This window comes from Equus asinus, chromosome 22 (genome assembly GCF_041296235.1).
Source record: "Equus asinus isolate D_3611 breed Donkey chromosome 22, EquAss-T2T_v2, whole genome shotgun sequence".
Classification (NCBI taxonomy): domain Eukaryota; kingdom Metazoa; phylum Chordata; class Mammalia; order Perissodactyla; family Equidae; genus Equus; species Equus asinus.
Window position 1 is genome coordinate 37,087,879 of NC_091811.1, and position 16,701 is coordinate 37,104,579.

General features: G+C 38.7%; 1 protein-coding gene across 17 annotated transcripts in view; it reads left to right on the forward strand.

Moving 5' to 3' along the window:
- Positions 1 to 16,701, forward strand: part of PPFIBP1 (PPFIA binding protein 1) — a 160,943-nt gene that overhangs the window by 83,271 nt on the left and 60,971 nt on the right. The window lies entirely within an intron of this gene.

Here is a 16,701-nt window from a genome sequence, read left to right on the forward strand (position 1 = left end):
TGAGAGCTGCACCCTTAGTAAGGGGACTTCACCTTCTCCCTTTCTCTCCAAGTCCATGACCTGTAAAATGTTGAACACATTCCAAGTTCTGAGGATTTAAAATATAACAGGTGGATCTGTAGTGTGTTTTTATGAGACACCTTGTTTTAGTTACCCATTCTTATGTATCCCTCATTTTCCACATAAGCCCTGTTTAGCTGAACAGTTTTGACACTCACAGCTCTCCAGTGCCTTGGACTGACTATTCTAAGAGCTTGTAGCTGAATTTTCTGGCAGGTCATTATGATACTGTCCAGTGACTCCTTTAGAGATGTACATTCTTGACCTGTAGGATGTCTTCCTTTTCTCCTGTGGACCTTTCCCAATTTCTGGAAGATTAAGGCATTTGCCAAGCCTCTGTCTCTGCAGACCCTTAGCTCCTGTCGTACTTGTCTTTCCCTATCTGTGTTTTTAAACTTGCCCCACTCGACTGGTATGTACCTTCTTAGGCTTCTGGGCATTGAGACACAACCCATATTTTGTTTCTCCTAGCCTAAGACTTCAGGACGAATGGGAGCTTTTCTCCCCTCTCTCGTAATATGTCAAATTTTTGTTTCCCCATATGTATATTCCAAAATATCATCAAGGTGTTAATAAAACTGTGAATCCTGCAGGAAACAGAATTTAGGACCAGTTACATACTGCATGGCATCATCATCATCCATACATCTGTAAGCTGTAGTGGTGTGGAAGACCACGGTCAAGGGTCCTTTCTACCTCTGTGTGAAATGCCCTAGTCATCTTTATTATTAAGATGAAGTAGAATATTATAAAATTTCTACTAAATAAGAAATATATATATTTTTTCTGAGGCAAAAGGTCAATTCTCTGTTCTTTCATTACCCAGCCAGCTCTCCCTCCCTCCTTCCTACACTCCTCGCAGACTGAATGAATACCTTCTACACTAGGCGTTTCTCACAGGGGAAGGTCTCTGGTTAGCTTAGGGATTCCCCGCTTAGCTTTTGCCAAGTCTCTTTAAGCAAGGCACCTCTTGGGGAATTCTCATGTGGAACTGGAAGGAGCACACGCATCCTTCCCCCTCCTGACCTCTTGGTGTTCAAAAAAGATTTAATGAATGAGAGTCATTTTCTCTGCCACTCTCAGTCAGAAGGGATGGATTGCTTGGTTAAAACAGACTTTTCTGCCACTTGCTAGACAACCTCAAAGCAGTGGGCCACATTTTTAACAAAACTAATAAGCAATAAGGATAACAGCCATCTCAGCTAGCCTGTAAAATGTAGCTTTATCCCCAGGAAGTTCTGTCTCCTGCTGGTTTCTCTTTATTTACGAAGCCTTGAGCAGTTGATTGCACCTAAACAGAGTAAGACCTGGACCCCAGCTCTCCAGAAGCAGCCAAGTAGCTTGAAAGACTCTCTTAGATCTGGGTCATTCCAGTGCCAAGGACCAGAAGCCCTGCATAGATACAATGAGATGCTTCCTGATTGCCATGCCTGGCCTCCTGTTGGAGGAAACGTCAGAGAACAACAGAAACTCCCAAGAAGCTCCAGAGGAGTCTGAACTTTCCAGTGTCCACCTGGTAACCTGATGGTTCTGGTATTTGACCTCTCCAGAGATGCGAAGCCTATGGGATCCCACATGAATTCCAATTTCCAAATTGACTAAAATACTCTCTCCAGGGAAGATCTTCCTTCAGAGCTTAGATATAAGGATGTTTTAAATATTTCTCCCAAAGACCTGCAGTATCAGCCTCAGCATTATTAGTTCGGCCCTTCACGTCAGTCTCCTTGCTAGTTTTCCATTTTGGCTCTGGACATTCTTGAAAGTACTTCTCCCTCCCTCTGACCTCCTCTCTTCTTGAGGTACAGGACAATGAAACTAACTCCCAGTTCCTTCCTTTGGGTAAATAACTGCCCTGTCTTCTTTGCACACTTCAATGCAGCTCTGTTACTTAGACCTCGCTCTACAGGTCTAAAACATTCCAGGTGGCCACTGTGGTTTCTGTGTATATCCATTCATCTGTCAATGGACACTTAGTTGTTTCCGTATCTTGGCTATTGTAAATAATGCTGAATGAACATGAGGGTGCATATATCTTTTCGAGTTAGTGTTTTCGTTTTCTTCAGATATCTACCCAGAAGTGGAATTGCTGGATCATATGGAACTTCTGTTTTTAATTTTCTGAGGAACCTCCATGGTGTTTTCCACAGTGGCTGCACCAATTTGCGTTCCCACCAATAGTGCACGAGGGTTCCCTTTTGTCCTCATCCTCACCAACAGTTGTTATCTCTTGTCTTTTTGATGATGGCCATTCTAACAGATGTGAGGTGATATCTCATTGTGGTTTTGATTTGCATTTCCCTGATGATTAATGATGTTGAGCATCTTTTTCATGTACCTGTTGGTATATTTTCTTTGGAAAAATGTCTATTTCAGATCCTCTGCCCATTTTTAATTGGATTGTTTTTTTTTTGCTATTACATTGTATAAGTTCTTTATATATTTCGGATATTAACCCCTTATCAGATATATGATTTCCAAATGTTTTCTCCCATTCAGTAGGTTGCCTTTTCATTTTGTTGATGATTTTCTTTGCTGTGTAGATGCTTTTTAGTTTGATGTAGTCCCACTTGTTTGTTTTTATTTTGTTGCCTAGAGGATTTTTTTAATCTAGTTGTGTGGGGTTTTTTTTGCCTTCTTCCCAAAATTTTCTGAATTCAGTTCCACAAGTACATCTTGAGAACCCTGCTGATGAACATTTAGGGTGTTACTAGAGTTTTGTTTTTGTTTCAATCTCTTCTCTGCCACTTTGCAGCCATGTGCCCTCTTCAAGTGATGATGATATTTTATGACATATTTTAGTGATATATAGGTGGCAGCCAGATTGGAGTAGGAGAGGGTGAAGCAGGGTGTGGGGACCACTCGTTTCAAGGGTGTCATTGTGAAGAGTAGAGCTAGATCTGTAACTTATGAAGGATAGAGGGAAGGATTTGGGAATTTTGCCGGGGGGGGGGGGGTGGTGGTGAGTTGGCTGAAATTTTTAGGTCCAGAAGATTTTCAACAGTTTATTGGTTGAGCAGAAAGCAACAGATGAATGGAAGAGATTGAAGATATAAAAGAATGAGGGAGTAATTGTTTAAAAGATTGGGATGAGATCAAGAATAAGGGTGGATTGGGGCCGGCCCAGTGGCACAGCGGTTAAGTGTGCACGTTCTGCTTCAGGGGCCCGGGGTCACCGGTTCGGATCCCGGGTGCGGACATGGCACCCCTTGGCAAGCCATGCTGTGGCAGGCATTCCACATATACAGTAGAGGAGGATGGGCACGGATGTTAGCTCAGGGCCAGTCTTCCTCAGCAAAAGGAGGAGGATTGGCAGTGGATGTTAGCTCGGGGCTAATCTTCCTCAAAAAAAAAAAAAAAGAAGAAGGGTGGAGAGTTTTCCCACGAGAGAGGGCTAAGAGCCAGGAACAGGCAAGTAAGTATACATAGAACTTTCAGATAGAGGAAAGTTCCCTAGGATTCTCTGTATGGTAGGGTTTAAAGTAATCTCCTGAGATTAAGGGTGAGCAGGAATAGGAATAGATTAGGGGAGAGTTTTGTAGGAATTTTTAGAGATAGTCACTATGAGGAATGTGATAGGGAGGGAACTAATGATGAATGAAAGGATTGTTGAGTAACATTAAGTGCCCAGTCAAGATTAGATAGCAGGCCTTTGAAGTGGAGCCAGTCTGACTTTCTCTAGCAGTGCTTGGTACAGCTAAATCAAGACACAGCGAGGAGTTGCATAAAGAAAACTGCATTCTTAATACTATATCACTTTTTAACAGAAGGCAGGACTTGAGGCATCCTGAGATTAAGATAATTCAAAGACATTCAGAGCAATGATATAAACAGCCAAGGTGTAAAAAACGAGTGTATTGTTCCCTTGCCTTGTTTTTAAGCTCAAGGAAGCAATATGCCAAGTAGAATGCGTACCCTGATCGCTTAGAATATCCAAGTTTGGAGTGGCCACTTGAAAATAAGACAGATCCTATAGTTGGCTAGGGAAAAGGTATGTCTCTGCAGGTGAACTCACTTAACCAGGTCCATGAGATGGACTTGACTGGAAAGCAAATGCAGAAATCGGGGATGGTCACTTGAATGAAAACTCCTGAGGGCCTGGAACAGGTTCTGGCACACGGTGGGTGAATGAGAAATATTCTTTGAATAAACATATGTATGTGTATGAATGAATGTATGAATTTATTCGTGTCATTTTGAACTACTAGTCCCACCAGACAAAGTAAAATATGGAAAATCCTGATATAGTGGTGGTTTGATAGCCCTGCCCTAGTCATTCAACATAAAGCTATAGTAAAAGCAAGTTTTCAAGTTCCTGTCAAAACCATTTGACGTAATTATTCTCTCTGTTTTCTTCTCTGCCTCTCCCATCCCGTCTCTCTTGAAAGCTTTCAGTTGCCAGACTTTTATTAAAGTGAAAACAAAATCTAGTTTGGCAATCTAAGATATGAACGAGCCAAACAAGTCCATTAGTATATCATTCTTTCATTTGCATCTAGAGCATGTTTGCTGGTGATTAATGAATGATTTTGTGTTGATGGATATAAACAGTTATTTATTTATTCATCAAGCCTTTACTGAGCACCACGTATCCTGAGCTAAGCTTGGTACAGAAATTATTAAGAGTAGGACCTTAGTTCTTAAAAAGCTCAGTCTGGTAGAGACAATATTCCATGGATCTAGTTAAGTGAGCCTACTAGCCAGAGACATACCTTTTCCCTAGCATCTAGTACAGATAACCACTGGTTCCTTATGGTAATAGTTCCACCTTGTAATAGAGGTTAAAGAAAGAAAGGTGCTGTAGGAGTGCTTGATGCTGTGGTCATGGGTTTTGCTTGGGTATTCTGCCATGGTGTGCAACTTTCATGTACAAGGTCCAGGTATTTTGTTAGGTTTTAGTCTAAAGGACAGTGGGTGATGACTCTCCATGGATGATACTTTTGTAGTTCTTCTTGCTTCCTTCCTTTGTGGATAAAGGAAGTACTTGTCATTCTCAGGGTTGGGAGTGGGCAGTTAGTCTCCTCAGTAAATGGCCACTCCATCCTTCTGTGGAGTAGACCACAGCCCTTGAGTTCTTTCTTTTTCCCAAACCCTGTATCAAATTCTGTTAGCTTTTCCATCAAAACATACACAAGGTAATAAGAATGTTGATAACTTGTTGGAGGTGTGTTACATAGGTGTGTACATTCGTCAGAACTCATCAAACTGTACAGTTAAGACCTGTACATTTCACTTTATGTGAATTCTCTCTCTCTCTCCCCCTGTCTCCTTTCTCCTTCCCTCTTCTCCTCCCCGGACACTGAATTCAAATACCAAATACATAAAGCTGTCCCTCCTGTGGGCCTTTGTACTGGCTGTCATTTCTACCTGGAAGCTGTTTCTGTATGTCCACATGAGTTTCTCCCTCACCTCTTTCACAGCCTTGCTCAATGTCACCTTATCAGTGGGGCTTTCCCTGATTATCATATTAAAATCGTAACTTCCAACACAATGTATAATTAAGGGTATGGGCTATTGAGTGAGACTGTCTGGCTTCAAATCCATTTTCTAGCTGTATGACTTGGGTGTCCTTTCTGTGCCTCAGTTTTATCACCTTTAAAATATAGATAAATAGTGTGTCAATAAGATTATTGTGAGGATTAAATGAATTACTACATGAAAAACATTTAAGATGGCGACTGGTACATAGTGAGCTCAAGTTGTCTTTATCCTCCTTCCTTGCTTTGTTTTCTGTATTATTTATCACTATCTCATCTACTAGATGTTTACACTATTTATTTGTTTATGGTTTCTTGCCATTAGAATGTATGCTTCATCAAAGCAACAAACTTTTACTTTTTCTTTTCCTTTTCCATTTTCTTTCTTCTTTCTTTTTCTTTACTGCTATACTCTTATCACTTAGACTAGTGCCTGATATATAGTAGATACTCAGTACATCGAATAGGAAAGCGGTCTGTGTACTTTCAGGAGGCTATGGGGTGGGTTGGGGCAGGAGTTGGCAAACTTTTTCTGTAGGGGGCCAGATAGTAAATATTTTAGGCTTTGTAAGTTACAGCTACTCAAATCTGCTGTTGTGGGGAGAAAGCCCATAGATTGATACATTAACCAATGAGTGTGGCTGTGTTCTGATGAAACTTTATTTACCAAAACAGGCAGCAGGTCGGATTTGGCTTATGGGCTGTAGTTTGCCAACTCCTGTTGGGAAATCATTTTTGGCCTTCTTTCCCGATTCTCATTACCTCTCCCTTAAGCACATCTTCCCACTGCAGCAATTAGTGCTAGTCATTCAGAACTACAAATTAAATAATGTGAAAAGCATCATACTGCACATTATTACTTGGTTCAGTACTCATTATTGTACAAAATTTCCGTATGTCTTTTAATCATCTAATAGTGAATAACAATGTTAAGAATATATTTTGTCCTTTCAAGCTGTATGATTTCAGGGCTCTCGTTTTGGTTTTTTTCTCCAACAGCTGAAAATGTATTTGTACTGCTGATGATGACCAGAAGCATGTATGCTATAAAAGAAAAAAATGTTGACATTCCACTTACTATACAGCCAAGAGTGTAACTAACACTTAATGGAAATAGAAACCAACAGAAATTATCCATTAGACAAACAGTTTAGTTTTTCAAATTATTACAGAGTATTATTCCTCCACAAAACTGTTCCCTAGGCCACAATTTTTACCACCCTTCCCAATCAATTTGGTGTGCTGGCAAGACTCTTCCATTTTTAAGCATAGTATGTTTTGAGCCAGGTTGTATGAATGACAAACTGTGAAAATTTAGTGCAAAATATAAAGCCTTTATTGCTGTAATTAAAACAAAGTAGATTAGAAATTGTACGTGTTTTGCTGCTGTGATGAATTGTAATTAGACATACAAATACTTCAAGTGTATGACTGCCATTGATGTTAATTTTGTACAACCAAAAATGGTTTTTTTTCATTTCTTGTGAATTTAGCCATATATCATCATTGTCAGTGCTAATAGTTTTCCACTTGCTGTTTAATTATTGTCATCATTTGATATGTATAGAGAGAGGACCAACCTGAACCCTACTCTACAGTTGTTGGGCTTCTCTCGCTCCCTGTGTGGCTTCTCTCCATCCGTGGTCTGTGCCTGCAGTTTCCAGTCAAAGTACTGTGTACGCATTTACTCCCAAGATACCTGCCCAGTGTGTCCCATAGCACAGTGCTTCTCCAGCCATCTCTGGTGAAGGACCAGCCTTTTTTCTTATTTCCAATCCATTGTGGATTGTTTCTTTCTGTAAAATTCAGTTTAAAAAAAGATTGGATTGGCCAGCAAAATTACCAAGTAATTGGATATCATAGCAACATCAGGTTGCTATAAAATTTTTCAAATACTTATTCTCAATTTCTGGACTTATCTCATAGGAGACCAATAGCAGTTGGTGGACTAACACCAGTTCACAGACCACATTTTAAGTAACATCACTTTAGAGCGGTCTTTCTCAAATGGTTTTGACCCAGTGTAAGGTACACTTTCTTATGTTATGGTGCAGTATATATGCATACGTGCCCACATACACACACACATACTGAAACCACTGGAATGTCAGCTACCTAAAGGCAGAGATATTTTTCTTTTTTTGCATGTCTTTTTCACTGTTCTATCTCGAGTACCTGGCACATGGCAGGCCTTCAATATTTATTTCATGCAGATGTGTTTGTGTGTGTGTATATATGTGCGTGTGTGTATATATATAACCAAATCAAAAATTTCACAAAACCATACTTTACTTCTTGTGAGACACTCTGATTTTTTAAATCTTATTCAAATGTTGATTGCAACCTACTAAATTTGTTTCACTACCTTTTAATCTTAGGGGTCCTGACCCACAGTTTATAAAACACTCCTGTAGAGGGTGCTTATATATAAGCAAATTGTTGTCCCTTCCCTCACTCTCAGAGCTTTGAGTAGCTGTTCCCCACTCCAGCCCTCCATTGGATACAAGTCTGGGTCTCACACACCCCAGAACTGCTTACCTCTTTGCCAGCTAAGGCTGGGTTGGTAGACCTGGGTAGGAAACCAGGAGACAGATGAGTCTCCAGATTTTTAAGCTAAAAAGAAGATAGGGGTGGGCGTGAGGGTTAGAGTGGGTGGAAAAATTAGAAGTTAAAACCTGCTCAGGTCCCCTCGTGCTCCTCCATCATGTTGGGAACTAAGTTTGTATACTCTTGGCAATAACATCATTCCAAAGTAACGTGATGAATTTAGTTCACCTACCTCTTGAGCAGTGTGACAATTCATTTTGTAAGATTATAGATAGCAAGGGTGATAGCAAATTTATCTTAAAAGTTAAGATGAGAAGATAAGTTTCTGGCTTATGCAGCCAAGAGGAAGGTCAACACTATTAGCCAAAGCAGGGAATATAGGGGCTAGAATTGTTATAATATAAAAGTGTGCATGTTTGAGCAGCCACTGGAGCATAGCACCATGGTCCAAGTAAGTATTTGCTGTCCACCGCATGAGATACTGGGGATGCAGACATCAGAAGCACAGTTTCTGTTTTGAAGGAGCTCACAGCTTAGTCAAGGAGACAAATGCTGTAAAATTAGGGCCTTCGTGGAGTCATGCTCGGGATGCTCTGAGAGACGTCAACAAGGCCTTGAAGGAAAGGATGCCTGAGCTGAGTCTTGAAAGCATGTCCCAGGGCATAGAAGGAAGGGAGCAGCTCGTGTGATAGCACAGAGGTAAGAGAACAGGGCTATGTTTAGAGAAAGGTATGTTGTGCAGCATGAGAGGCAGGCAGGGATGGGCATCCTGGAGGTAGTATATAATTTGGATTAGAAGCTCATGAGAAAGGTCAAGGTTGGTGATTCTAGTCAGGTCATACTAGCTGTTTGATAAATACCTACTGAATCAGTGAGAGGCATACTTTGGAACAACATGGGTTTTGTATTCAAATCTTAATTCTTGAGTGACTTTGGACAAATTCATTGCCTCTTTGTGCACTTAGATAATAATAGATAGGGAGAAATGGGACATTCAATTTATCACAAGATCTCCAGATTTACTGATATTTAATACAGATCAGTTTTTCAAATAGCAACATCCTTTTATTCAAGAAGTAAAAGATCTTGGCTTATTGTATGAACTTTTTTATCAACTCCCTACTGGTTATTATTCCTAAATATTAATAACATAGAGCTGAAAAGCTCATTTCCTTTTTTCTTGGTCTATTTTCCCTTGCTGCTTCATTTATTTGAATGCTTACCAGCTTTGCCCCGTCATCTTTTGTGGCTCTTTGTTTTAGTTACTTCTCTTGAAGTAACTTTTTTTTTGCTGAGGAAGAGTCACCTGGAGCTAAAGTCTGTGCCAGTCTTCCTCTGTTTTGTATGTGGTTTGCCTCCACAGCATGGCCACTGATGAACAGTGTCAGTCCACACCCAGGAAGCGAACCCAGGCCACCAAAGCGGAGTGCGCTGAACTTAACTACTAGGCCATGGGGCCAGCCCCAGAAGGAGTACCTTTTACTCACACACAGTCATCAATACTCCCTCATTTATGCTCTGCCTTACAATTCTCTCTCTGTGAGAGGCTGTTCCGTTTTCTGAGTGTGTGTTTGTGTTTATACAGGTGGTTAAAATAACAAGTACTTTCTTATTTGGTTTGTAAATATTTGGTGATGTCCTATGTCCTTATTGCCCACTCTCAACGCTGATTAAATCATAGCTAATCTTGTTTCATCTACATCTTTACTCGCATTCCCTTCTCTTTTATTATTTTAAAGCAAATGCCAGATGTCATGTCATTTCATCCATGAATATTTTGCTAATCACCTCTATGAAATAAGAACTCTTTAAAAAAAGATAACTATTATCACTTAAAAATTAAAACAATTCCTTAATATCATCCAATACACAGTGTTCACATTTCCAGTTATATCATTAATATACTTATTTTACAGTTTGACAAATTTTTTAAATGTGTGTTATAATGTTAGATATCACCGCTGCTGTCAACATCACCTGCCTTTTCTGTTTTCAACACTTTCCCTGCCTCTTGACCCCCACATCTTACCATGTTGCCCTTTTCAAGTAATTCTGAATTAATTTTCTGGGGTTTTTAGAGCAGATTGGAGGTGAAAAGGATTTGGACTAATACAGTGGGGAGGAGAAAATAAGTGGTGACAGACACATAGCAGAGAACCAGAAGACAAAGAGGATTGCATAAGAATTCTTAAAGTGTTGCAGACATAAGGACTTAGTAGTTGAAATATAAAGGGAGAGATTTTTCCGGTTAAAGCCTGAATTGCTTCTTCAGAGCTGTTATTTTTGGATGAAAAGTAAGAAGCAGGGGCTGGAGAGAGAAGCTCTGCCCTTGTTTACCTTGGTAGCCATTTCTAGCCTCATCTGGGTGGGGCTTGTTGTCCCAAGAGGATAGACGGCCTCTGGTACTATAATATAGACATTGAGCACACATCAGAATCCCCTGGACAGCTTGTAAAAACCCAGATTGCTGGGCCCTGCCCCTAGAGTTTCTGATTCAGTAGGTCTTGAGTGAGGCCCAAGGATTTACATTCTAACTAGCTCCTGGGTGATGCTGCTGCTTCTGCTGCTGCTGGTCCAAGAACCACACCTTGAGAACCACTGATAGTCCTTGCTTCTCCTTTTGGTCTTTGCATTTTTAGATAGTTTATCTTTGCAAAGATTGCATTGCTGCATACATTGGAAATCATTGTATAATTTATTAACATCCCTAGTGAGCATCTTGGGGAAAACAATTGGTGAGAAATCCAGATAATTTATATGAAAATGTATTGTTTTCGTAATGACCACATAATATTGCTCCACCAGTCTAGTGGAATGTATGTAAACCTTCTCTCTTTCAATGAAGAGATTTCTTCCTTTATGTATCTTAATCTCATTGAAGTGTATCTGTCTCTGGGCGTGAAATTAGTTCTCTTTCAAACCTAAGCATTTTACCTAAGTAAAGCTGAGAAAGCTAGGACAAATGTCGTTCTCACTCAAGTTTAGAACAGATTTTCTAATTTTTTTTTACAGCCTTTCTTTCATCACAGGGAGTGTGGGCAGCCAGCCTGACCTAAAACATCAGTTAGTCAGCAACCCTGCCAAAAGTTGTGGTTTTCTGCCAACCCTTTAGCCACCACACCCATTGCTGGAACTTTCCTTGATATTTTACCCCATTCAAATCCACTCTAAAATGGGTCCTGACCAAGCTTGAAATATACCCCAAACATGCTTCTATTGGGTCCTTTTTGGTCCATTACTATAATATGTGAATGTTATCCCTAGGAGATTACTTTTCTAAACTTATTTTTATTAAGCCATTGGAATAAGAAACCACTGTAATAAGGACTTCTGCAGACAGAGCTGATCTTCTCTGTTAACATCGCCCAACAAATAAGGAATTTCTTATTTATTGAAGTAGGACCTTGAACCCAAAATCCCACTCCTTTGTTGTCTTAGTTGTATTTCCTGATATCTTTTCTTCAGCAAGTCATTCAAAGTATATTAACTATTTAGGATCCAGAAATGAATTTGCTATTGTGTGAGAATTATTGGATGTTGAAGTTTTAATTTTCTAAATGGTTTTGTCCACCCAAAGAACCAAATTATAATCAGCAGGTTTCTTGGTAAGCAAAGAATTAGAACAAAGGGACCTGAATGTTCTGAGACTTTTCTTTTGGACCTCAGGTCTATAATTGGATTATTCATTATCCTTGATTTGTGATATAGTGTCATTATAAGTCCATGCATTTCTCAGTATATTAATCCATTTATTTATTTAGTTCATTTAAAAAATACAATTTCATTTCTAATTTCTAACGATCATCTTCATTCCTAATTTTTTAAATTCAAGATAAAATTTACAGACAGTGAAATGCACACATCTTAAATGGATAGTTTGATGGGTTTTGACAAATGTATAAGCTTGTGTCACCAACACCTCAATCAAGATATTGAACAGGAAGTTCCCCAGTGTCTCCTTAATTATTCGCCACTTCCTACAAGTAACTATTGTTCTATTTTCTCTCACCATAGACTGCCTGTTCTTGAATTTTATATAAAAGGAATCATACAGTACATAGTCATTTATGTCTGGCTTCTTTTGCTCAACATAATGTTGCACGTATCAGTAGTTCAATCTTTTTTATTGTGGAGGAATAATTCCATTATATTGGAGTAATATTCCATTGTATTAAGTATGTGAGGACACCTGGGGAATCCTCCTCTCAGAAACGGTTTTGAGGATATAGGAAAATGCTTTTTAGAGCATGGGATTTTTCTGAAGCCTTTTTATTTAGCCTTTCCGTTTTAAAAAGTACTTTGACCCAGCCATGAAAATTGAGATAGCTTCATCAACACAGATGCTCACTGAGTTACGCTGCCTCTAAAATAACTCAAGCCGTGGGCAAGTGAGAATTTTAATAAACGTGGAAATTCTCTTCTTAGTACTTTACCACTTCAAGTTTCTGTTCTGATTCTTCTCTGTGGTCCTTTAAAGCCCATTTGGAATTTGCTGAGACTCACTTCGTGGCCTTGTGTGGCCTATCCTGGTGAATAGAACGTGTGGACTTGAAAAGAATGTATGTTGTGCATTTAAGTATTTTGTTCTATAAACTGAGTTAGGTCAAGATGGTTGATGGTGGTGTTCAAAAAAGGTTGAAAAGGAGGACCAAATGGCAGATGGGACAAACGGGGGGGAAAAAAGGGAGGACAGTAGACTTAAATCTAACGGGGTCAACAATTACATGAAGTCCATGAATGGACTTATCTGCGTAACTCTCCCTGAGTTGTGTCAGTTTTTGCCTCATGTATTTTGAAGCTCTGTTAGTTGCAGAAACATTTGTGATTGTTATAACTTCCTGATAAATTAACTCTTCTCATTATAAAATATTTGTCTTTCTTTCTAATAATGCTTCTTGATTGGAAGCCATTTTTCTTGTGTTACTCTAGCCACTCCTGCTTTCCTAGGTTTGCTATGTGAACAGTATCTCATTTTTCTTTCTTTTACTTTATATGTCTTTATATTTAAAGTGCACCTCTATTAACAGCATATAGTTAGGTCTGTCTTTTTTTTGTAACCAGACAATATTTGGCTTTTAATAGTTTTTGTTCCATTTACATTTGGTGTAATTATTTATATAATTGAGCTTAAACCTACCATCTTGTCATTTGATTTCTGTTTCTCCCATTTCTCCATTGTTCCAGCATTGTTGCCTTCTTTTAGATTAATTGAGGATTTTATTAGTATTGCATTTCATCAACTCAGTTGGCTTTTTACTTATCTCTTTATTTTATCATTTTAAAGGATTACATTATATATTTTTGACTTATCACACTGTACCATGAATTCGTATTAAACATCTTCATGTATAATCTAAGAACTTTGGCTCTTCTATCCTTTGAGCTAATAAGATTGAGATTTTCTTCAGGAGTCCTAGCCACTCTGCATCACATGTACCGGGGAGTGCCCACAGGGGAAAAGATATATAAACATGAATCTCATTCATGGTTCCCTTACTCAAGAGCTGAATTTCCTCCAGTTTCTACCTGCTTTTGGACGCTCTCCAACAAAATTGTTTTTATATTTCATCTAGTGTTTTGTATTGCTATTCGTTGGGCAGTTTGTCCAATAAAATCTATTCTAACATTGTCAGAAGCAGAATTCTCATTTTGTCGTTTTTAATAATAAGCACTTTTGAATCCAATGCTTAACTCAAAAACTTGATAGTAACCTTCATTTAACTATAAAACTCTTTCTCTTGGTCTCTTCCCCTGTGATGTCTCTGGCTTGAGGTAGCCATCATTCTGAACTTCATGTTATCATTCTCTTTTTTCTTTTTGTTTAGTTATATTGAGCATATATGTATTTCTAAAATGTATTTGTACTTAATTTTTTTAACTTTATAAAAAAAAAGTCTTGATGAATTTACTAAGACTTACTTTTCTTCTATTTTTGTGTGAGGAAGATTGGCCCTGAGCTAATATCTGTTGCCAGTCTTCCTCTTTTTGCTTGAGGAAGATTGTCAGTGAGCCAACATCTGTGCTGATCTTCCTCTATTTTATGTGGGATGCCACCATAGTGTGGCTGGCTGAGCGGTGCTAGGTCCGCACCTGGGATCCAAACCCTCGAACCCCAAGCCGCCGAAGCGGAGCACATGAACTTAACCACTATGCCACCGGGCCAGCCTCCAGAGACTTACTTTTTTATTTGCTGTTGTATTGCATGGATTTGTCCATACTACACATATATTGCTTTGACAACGGTATGTAACTTCAGTTATATATATATAACAGTCTGTTCATCTCCTCTCATGTTGATGGACATTTGGGTCATTTCCATATTTTTGTCCTTTGACAAACTACTACGAACATTTGCATACTGCCCATGGTTATATGCCTTGCAGTAAATGTTGCTAGATTGAAAATGAATGTGAATGTTTGATTTTAGCCCATTTTACATTCCCACCACCATTTTGTAAGAAATTCTGTGAATCCACATCCTCTACAATACTTGGCAGTGTCAAATTATTTTGCTAACTGACTCAGTGTGAAATGGTATGACGTTGTTGTCTTAGTTCCTTATTGATGACATTAAGCATCTCTTCCTATTTATTGGTTGAAAGTCCTTCCCCTTCTGCTATATGTCTGTTCATGTCCTTGCTTTTCCCTTTTTTTTAATCAATTTGTAGCAGTTTTACACTTGGAATACCACTGAACTACCGCCTACATTTAACTACTTTTAAACTACTTTTAAAGCTACTTAACTGACCACCCTATTTAATTTGCAAACCCCTCCAAACTCCTGACCCCCTTACCCTGCTCCAATTTTCCCCCTTAGCACCCACCACTTTCACCATATTATATGTATTATTTATTAATTGTGTTTACTGTCTGCTCTTTACTGTTACATGTAGGCTGCTAGATGAAAAATATAGAGATCGAGAATTAAGCATTTATAAACATTCATAACAGTTTAATAATGTCATCATATTTTTATTCAACAAAGGCTTGGTCTCTAACAAATTGGAAATTTTTTTAAAAACTAGCTCTTCACCATGGGAGAGCATTTGAAAGGCTCATTGAATGAAACAGAGAAGAAATAGATAACTACCTGTCGCACTTGAGAAAGTGTTCATGCTCTATACAAAGTCTAGTTGCTAACAAAGACGAATATTTGTTTTTCTAATTTAGTGAGGTGGTCAGTTTTTCCACACTGAGCTTTATTTTATTAGCGTTCTCCACATTTATAGCTGAGCTGGCAGGTGTCTCCTTATATATATACTTATATATATATGTGTGTATCATAGTATCTAGAGCTCCTTGAAGTGCAACTTTTAAAATGAAAGGGAGTGCTATCCACTTAGTTACACGAAACTCAAGGACTGGACACTCTTTAGCTTAATCCTTTATGTCTGAATTTTCACATTTTGAGTTTTCCAGCCTGAAATGTGATTATTAAATTTGTTCCCCACCTCTCTGCACTGTGCACTAGCTAAATGTGCAAGTAAATTTTTGAGAGCTACTTAGGTTCGTAACCGGGCTTTAAGCCCCTGATTTCGGGATAACTGTAAATGTGTACCTTGCGTATTTTGTGCTGTAGTATTTCCACATAAAATGGTAGTGATATTGTATGCCTTCTGAAGTAAGTAACATTCTGGGAAATTCTTAGATGAAATCTGTAGAAACCATAAAATCAAAGTAATATTTGACAATGATTATATGGCACTTTATTAGAATGAATGCACAGTAGAGAACTGATCCAAGAAGCTGTTTATGAGAACTGTAAATATGTTTGTAAAACTAAAGTGGTAAGTGAGATCTGGCTACTTGGAAACAGAGGGCAAAGGTTTCTGTCAAACAGCATACCCTTTATTTCCCAGGTAATTGCTACACCAGAGTGTCTGCAAAGTAGCAAGAGCCTTATTTATGCCCGTTGGGGGAATTTACATGGGTGCTTAGTCTGTTACCTGAAATGCATTAGTTAATTTTGAAAATCACATAATTTGACTTTTTCCTTTTTGTGACCAAATTTTTTGCAGGCTAGTTTCAATCTATTTTTTGACAGGTAAAAGAATGAGGAGATTGTGACACAATTTCAGCATAAACCTATCTAGGATCAGATAAACAGAAATTCAGTATTATAGTGGAAATTGAACAGACCTAGGTTAAAAACTGGTTGTTGTTTTTCTTTTTTTTTTTTTTTTGAGGAAGATAAGCCTTGAGCTAACATCTGCTGCCAATCCTCCTCTTTTTTGCTGAGGAAGACTGGCCCTGAGCTAACATCCATGTCCATCTTCTTCCACTTTATATGTGGGACGCCTACCACAGCATGGCATGCCAAGTGGTGCCATGTCCCACACCCGGGATCCAAACTGGCGAACCCCGGGTCTCCGAAGCAGAACATGCGAACTTAACTGCTGCGCCATCGGGCCAACCCCAAAAACTGGTTTTTGCTATAGTTATTTACTGTGTTTCCATGCAAAAATCAACAGACATTTTTTATTTCATTTATAAAATGGAGGTGAATTTATCCATTATATAGAGTTGTTGTCATGATTAAGGATTGTGGAGAATTTATGGAAATGTATAGCGACTACTATAAGCACTCAATACATGGTGGCTATTGTTACATTACAAAATA